At 37.3% G+C, this 6,227-nt stretch overlaps 1 pseudogene; it reads right to left on the bottom strand.

Moving 5' to 3' along the window:
- Positions 1-3,172: 3,172 nt before the first annotated feature.
- LOC123847364 (importin subunit alpha-1-like) lies at positions 3,173-4,863 on the bottom strand (annotated as a pseudogene).
- Positions 4,864-6,227: the final 1,364 nt, after the last annotated feature.

Genomic DNA, 6,227 nt, shown 5'->3' with positions numbered 1-6,227 from the left:
ACAAACACATTATTTAGCAATTTTATGTCTAGGACTCTCTATAGAAATAACAGGGAGGTAAAACTACATGCAATATTATCTTTAATAGCACAAATGCAAAAAAAAAAATCTATCCATCTTGCTAAGAAAGAAAAATAAATGTGTTTAGTTCATATCCTGAAATTATATCCATTCATTAGGAAAATAGGAGAGTGGTGTTGCTGTTCAGTGGGCATAAAATTTAAGCGGTGTAAAATGAATAAAGTTCTAGAAGTCTGCTGTACAACATTGTGCCTATAGTTGACAATAATGTACATTTAAACTTTTGTGAAGAGGGTAGATCTCATGTTAAATGCTCTAACCATAGTTTGTTTGTTTGTTTTTTTACAGAGATAGAGAAAACATCTTAGAATATTAACCTTGATATGTTAACATTACTTTGGTAGAGGTATGATGGTTAGTATATTTCCAATGAAAACTAAAGATAAAGATAAATATGTATTTTCAAAGTTTGGCAATCACAGCCGTGGGGAGTCATTCACAGTGTTCACCAGATATTCTGACACTGATGCTAACATTGAACTTCCCTACAGTCCTTGAACAGTGACTTTCCCCTTTGTTTTAGTGAATGACCTGTGAGTGGAAGTGACTTATACTAATTTTGCATAGAACCTTAACTTTCAGTGCATGGTTCACTATAAACCTTCTTTCTGCCTCTGCACCATACAAACACAAATACACAGCCAATTTCTGAAGAATAGAGTTGGCTTGCAATAGATATAAAGCATGACAAACAGATAAACCTGTGATTTTAAGCCCCTGAGAGTTGGGATCTTTTTTACTTACAGCATCACCTCGTTTATTTTGACGGATACTTATCTTAACAGTTTTAAATAGACTCTTACCCCAGTGGGATTATCACAGATTTGCACTATTTTACAAGGTTTCCCTCTCTCTTCCTTAATTTTATTTGGTGATTATCTTTACCAGCGCACAATAACACATTTTCATCATTTGGCTTTACTATTCCAGTGAAATGAACACTTTAATATTACTTCGCTGGTTTATTTACCTTAGATCTGATAGACGCTCTTCTCTGTCCTTAATCATTCAGTTGGCTGAAGTATGATGACAAATAGCCTTTGTATCTCCTACAGTTTAACCCATTAATGTTACAGTCATCAGTTTTATCCTTCTCTCGAGCATTCTGTGGTTTTTTGATATTCCAAAGTACCACAATAGTTGGCCTAAACATATGAACATGGAAAAGGAAGAAGCCTGACCTGTATTTATTCATTGTTGTACCCTAGAGCTTAGCACAATGCCAAATGAATGAAGGCAATACTTACAAACCAGCACATTTCAGGAGAAAATGAAAATATTATAAAAAACACAATTGAAGAAGGAAATTTTTCTTATCATATAAAAGATTTTTGTTGTCAGATTCATTAGTGTCACCCCAACATACAGACTATGAGTAAGAATCACAATGACTCCTAAGATAACTGATCTCAAGTACAAAAAAGAAAAATGTCCATCAAAGGAGAATTATTCAATACTGCTAGATTAGGACACTGAGTGTTCATTTCATTTCCCATAAGGTTACACTTTGTAAATTATTTAACAACCATCTTCAGAAATAATACTGAAAACATTTCTTTATCTGTATTTCATGAATACCTCGCAGTCTATTAGGAAACTGCTAGTATGAAAATTTGTATCACCTTGTGAAGTTTTACATTTTACTATTGAATATTTTGTTAAAAATTTGCTACTAAGGGCTGAACTTATCTCACAAGGACAATATTGAAACTACATTAAAGAACGGTCCGTCGCAAAATATATTGGATCCTTATATGTTGACATAATTCTATCAGAAGCCTGCAAAGATATTTTCATACAAATAAAAGGAACGTGTTCTGTTTGTGGCACTGTGACTTAGGAGATGAGTAATGATTAATTAAGCACTTACCTTCTTTCTGGTTCCCTCCCATATCTAACCCTGGGCTGCAGCCCAGGCCTGGAGCCAAGCTTCCATCTGCCCACTTGAGCACAAGTCTGGCTCTTAAGGGAGCATAACCCCTTTTAATACATACAGTGGGAAAGAAAAAGCCTCCACAGGTCTATGTGATCTGACCTCTCGGTAAACTTTGACCCCCTCTCTGGCCACTCATGTCCCTCTTTCACTGCAATTCGGACACCCTGGCCTGTTTGTTCTTACTCTAACATTCCAGGGCCCAGTGCATCTTATAGATTTGCACTGACTGTGCCTTTTATCTGGAAGGAATTTTGCCCAGATATCCCAGAGCTAACATTCTAGCATTTTCTAAGGCTTTGCTTAAATGTCACTCCTCCACAATACCTGATCTGGTAACCTTATTTAAAATTACAAACTTTATCCTTAGAATTTCCTAGCCCTTTCTCTTGTGATACTTATTTTGTTTTCCAATAGCACTTAATGCCCTCTGAGATAAAACATAGTTGACTTATTTATTATGCTGTGGTTGTCTCCATCCCCCTTTATTAATTATTGTATGCATCTTATCGAAATATTAACCTTCTGATCTTATGTTGCTTTACACATGACAAGGGAGAAATTTGCAGTAGTATAATTTTATTGATCTTCCCACCACCTTCTGAGCTACAGTAGTAACCTACAAACACGCACATACACGTTTTCCAATGCTGTTATTATGGACTAGGATAAACTTAGTGGCTTAAAAACGATGAAAATGTAATATCTATCGTGAGGTCAGACATCCTAAATGGGTTTTTCTAGGCTAGAATCAAGGTGTTGTGTTCATTCTAGAGGTTCTAAGAAAAGATGTTTTCTTACCCTTTCCAGCTTCTTGAGGGTGCCTGCATTTCTTGGCTTGTGACCCTGCCCTGCTTAAATCTTCAAAATCAGCAATGGCTGGTCAAGTTCTTCTCATATCCTATCACTTTGACACTGACTTGTCATGGCTACCTCTTATACCTTTAAAAACTGTTGTGATTACATTGGTTTCTCCTGGATAATCCTTATTTATTTATTTATTTATTTTTAAGGGTGGAATTTATTTTTAAGGGTGGAATTTCATCTTTATTTATAGGACAATGCAAGATAGGAGATTCCACATAGAAATAAGAAACCCACTGAGAAGAAGAGCTTCATACAGTTTGTACACTTTGGAACTGGTCAAGGATAGTTCCGTTGTAAAAAGTGCCACAATAACAAAACACATTTAAAAAGAGTTCCTAGTAGAGAAACAGTAAGACAAACTTCTACCAAACAGAGTACACAACAAACAACTTTCTGCCTCAGCTGTACAATCTAAAAGTTAAAAGTCCCGGGAGTGCCATCCTGAACTTGAAACATGTAGCCTTCAGAGGTAGTTTCTGGCACAACACTCTGATCTCCCTCTTCCTCTACAGAGAAACACTTCTCAATCAAGTTTAATGAAGCTTTGTACACAGACTCATTTTCATGGTTTTGTAGAGCTTCCATTTTGTCCAAAACTCTGCATTCTTCCATCATTATACTAAGTTTCTCGGTTTCACTAGTTTCTCAGCAGCCTGAAAGATGTTTGAAATGGCATCCAGAATAACCAGAATAATTTTGGTATCTTTTGCAGTTAAGAGGTTCATCGATGGTTCTATTATGCCACGATGAACAAGGTATACAATCTGTTCATCTGTCCCACCACTTGTATAGTTGGTCACAGCCCAGACAGCTTCCTTTGTGTCTTAAACTCTGCCTTAGAGAGAACACCAGTGAGGAACGGGACTAATCCATGATTCACAACTTGCTGTATCTGGTCCTGGTGACCAGCTGTGATGTTTGACATTGTCCACATAGTTCCTTCTAAATATTAGTTTTGGGGTTCGTTAGGAGGCTGGGAAAGACAGCAAGTGCTCCTGCATCTATTACAACCTGAGTCTGTTCATCTGTCCCAATGACAATATTTCCTATGGCTCTTAGCGCAGGAGTCACAATGGGCAATTCAGTAGCTCCTAGAAGCTTCACAAGCTGGGGCACAACTCCTGTTTTCATAACCATTTCAATCCATTCATTTGGACCATCAGTAAGGTAGGAAATGGCCCAGCAGGTATCTGCTAATACTTCTGGATCATCATGATGCAGGAGACGAACTAAGGTAGGAAGAATCTGCTCAACAGCATCTAATGGGGGTGCAGGATTCTTGTTGGGACAAAGGTTTGAACGTGTCCAAGTAAGGTTACATAAATAACCACATGCTAAAGATGACATATCAGGAACTGCAAGGAGAGCCAATAGTGGGTCAACTGCACTGTACTTGATAACCAAGTCTCAAAAAACTGAACCATCACCTGCAATGTTTCCTAGAACCCCTACAGCTTGTTCACTGATGTGGGCATGGGAAGATGCCAGCAGAGAAATGAATGCTGGGATAGCACCTCCATCTACCACAGCCTTGGTCTATTCTGATGTCCCAGAAGCAATGTTAGTGAGAGCCCAAGCAGATTCAGACTGTAGTTCTGCCCAAGAAAGACACAAATTTTGGAATCAAACCTGCCTGGATGATGTTGTCTATGGGGGGCTATTTTTCCCTAGAAAGCAGTTTCCTGGCAGCTTGAGTAGCCTGGAGGTGGCTTGCCCAGTTGTTGCTCTTTATGCCTTTGACAATGTCATCAACAGACCAGTGTGCAGTGCCCTGGTTGTTGTGGTTTTCCTGCAGTGGAGGGGTAGTGTCATCAGGAAGTCAGCTTACGTTTCTCCTCTTCAGTCTCTGATCATCTTTCTTAGTTTTACTCAGCTCCAAATTAACTTCTATTCGGTGCCGCCTCATTTCTGTATTCTTTCCCCTTGTTCTTAAATCTGTTAAGGCAGGCAGCTGGTGAATTAGCATTCTTGTTGGTGGACATAGTTATGAAACAAAGGGAGAAAGCTACATGGGGGCCCAGGCTTCCACAGGAGGCTGTGCAGACGTCCACCACGGACCAGCCCAAAGATGGATAATCCTTTTTAAACATCTTTTGATTAGCAGGTTGAATTCCATCTACTACCTTACTTCACCTTTGCCATACAATTAAATATATTCACAAATTTCGAAGGTTAGAACTTGGAAATTGTTGGGAAGCCATTATTCTGCCTATCACAATATGTATTTTTTTTTAAAGATTTTATTTATTTGAGAGAGAGAGAGAGAGAGCAAGTGCAGGAGCAGTGGGGATGGACAGGGGAAGAGGGAGAAGCAGGCTCTCCACTGAGCAGGGAGCCCGATGCAGGGCTTGATCCCACAGTGCCGGACCCTGGGATCATGACCTGAGCCGAAGGCAGAAGTCTAATCCACTGTCACTCAGGTACCCCCACAATATGTATTGAAACAAGAAAATACACTTTTAATTTAAATGATTTTTTTTTTAAATTTCATAAATATTACCTTTAAGGGGACTTTTATTCCTCCATGTAGATTTGGGCTTCCTCAACATTTGTCATATTGCTAGTCTCCAGGAATAGGACTCTCTTCAATTTTGATGGTATGAAGATACATTTTTTTGCATGAATTTTTGAAGAATATTTTTTAGATACAGAATTCTAAATTGACTGGGGTTTACTAGTTTATTCTCATATCACTTACAAATGGCATTTTTTCACCCTCTGGCCTCACTGTTTCTGAAGGTGGTCATCTATCATTTATATCACATATGCTCTGTATGCAAAGTGTCTTTATTTTCTGACCACTTTTAATTTTTTTTTCAATTAATTTAGTTTTTTAGAAGTTTCCATTAAGATGTGCCTAAGTATGACTTCCTTTGCTTTTTTTTAAACTTCTGAGTTTCAATGAGCTTCTTAGATTTGTGACTTGATGCTTTTCATCAATTTTAGGTTATTATAACATTATGTCTTTAAAGATTATCCCTATTTTTTCTTTTTCAGCTAGCTCTTCAATTATACGTATATTAATTTCACAAATCTTAGAAGCTCTGCTCATTTATATACTTTGTATGTTTTTTCAGTTTATATAATACCGATTGATTTTCTGCAAATTAGAATGTGATGAAAATAAATGAATGCTATTTGCAACATCATAATCTTTGTAGTATTTGCATTTGTTTCTTTTTAATATGAAGTGTTATATGTGACTGTGATATTACCTAGCTTTTTTTCTAGCTCCTCTCACATATTTATTCTAATTGCCTGAAAGTCCTTATCTTCTAGTTCCTACTTATTTTTCTATTAAGTTTTTATTTTAATTCCACTATGGTTAGCATACAGTATAATATTA

The sequence above is a fragment of the Mirounga angustirostris genome, unplaced genomic scaffold (assembly GCF_029215605.1).
Source record: "Mirounga angustirostris isolate CCGP_5_RB_7025 unplaced genomic scaffold, mMirAng1.0.hap1 SCAF_2, whole genome shotgun sequence".
Classification (NCBI taxonomy): domain Eukaryota; kingdom Metazoa; phylum Chordata; class Mammalia; order Carnivora; family Phocidae; genus Mirounga; species Mirounga angustirostris.
The sequence above is the reverse complement of the archived record's forward strand: the minus strand, read 5'-3'. Positions and strand labels throughout refer to the sequence as shown.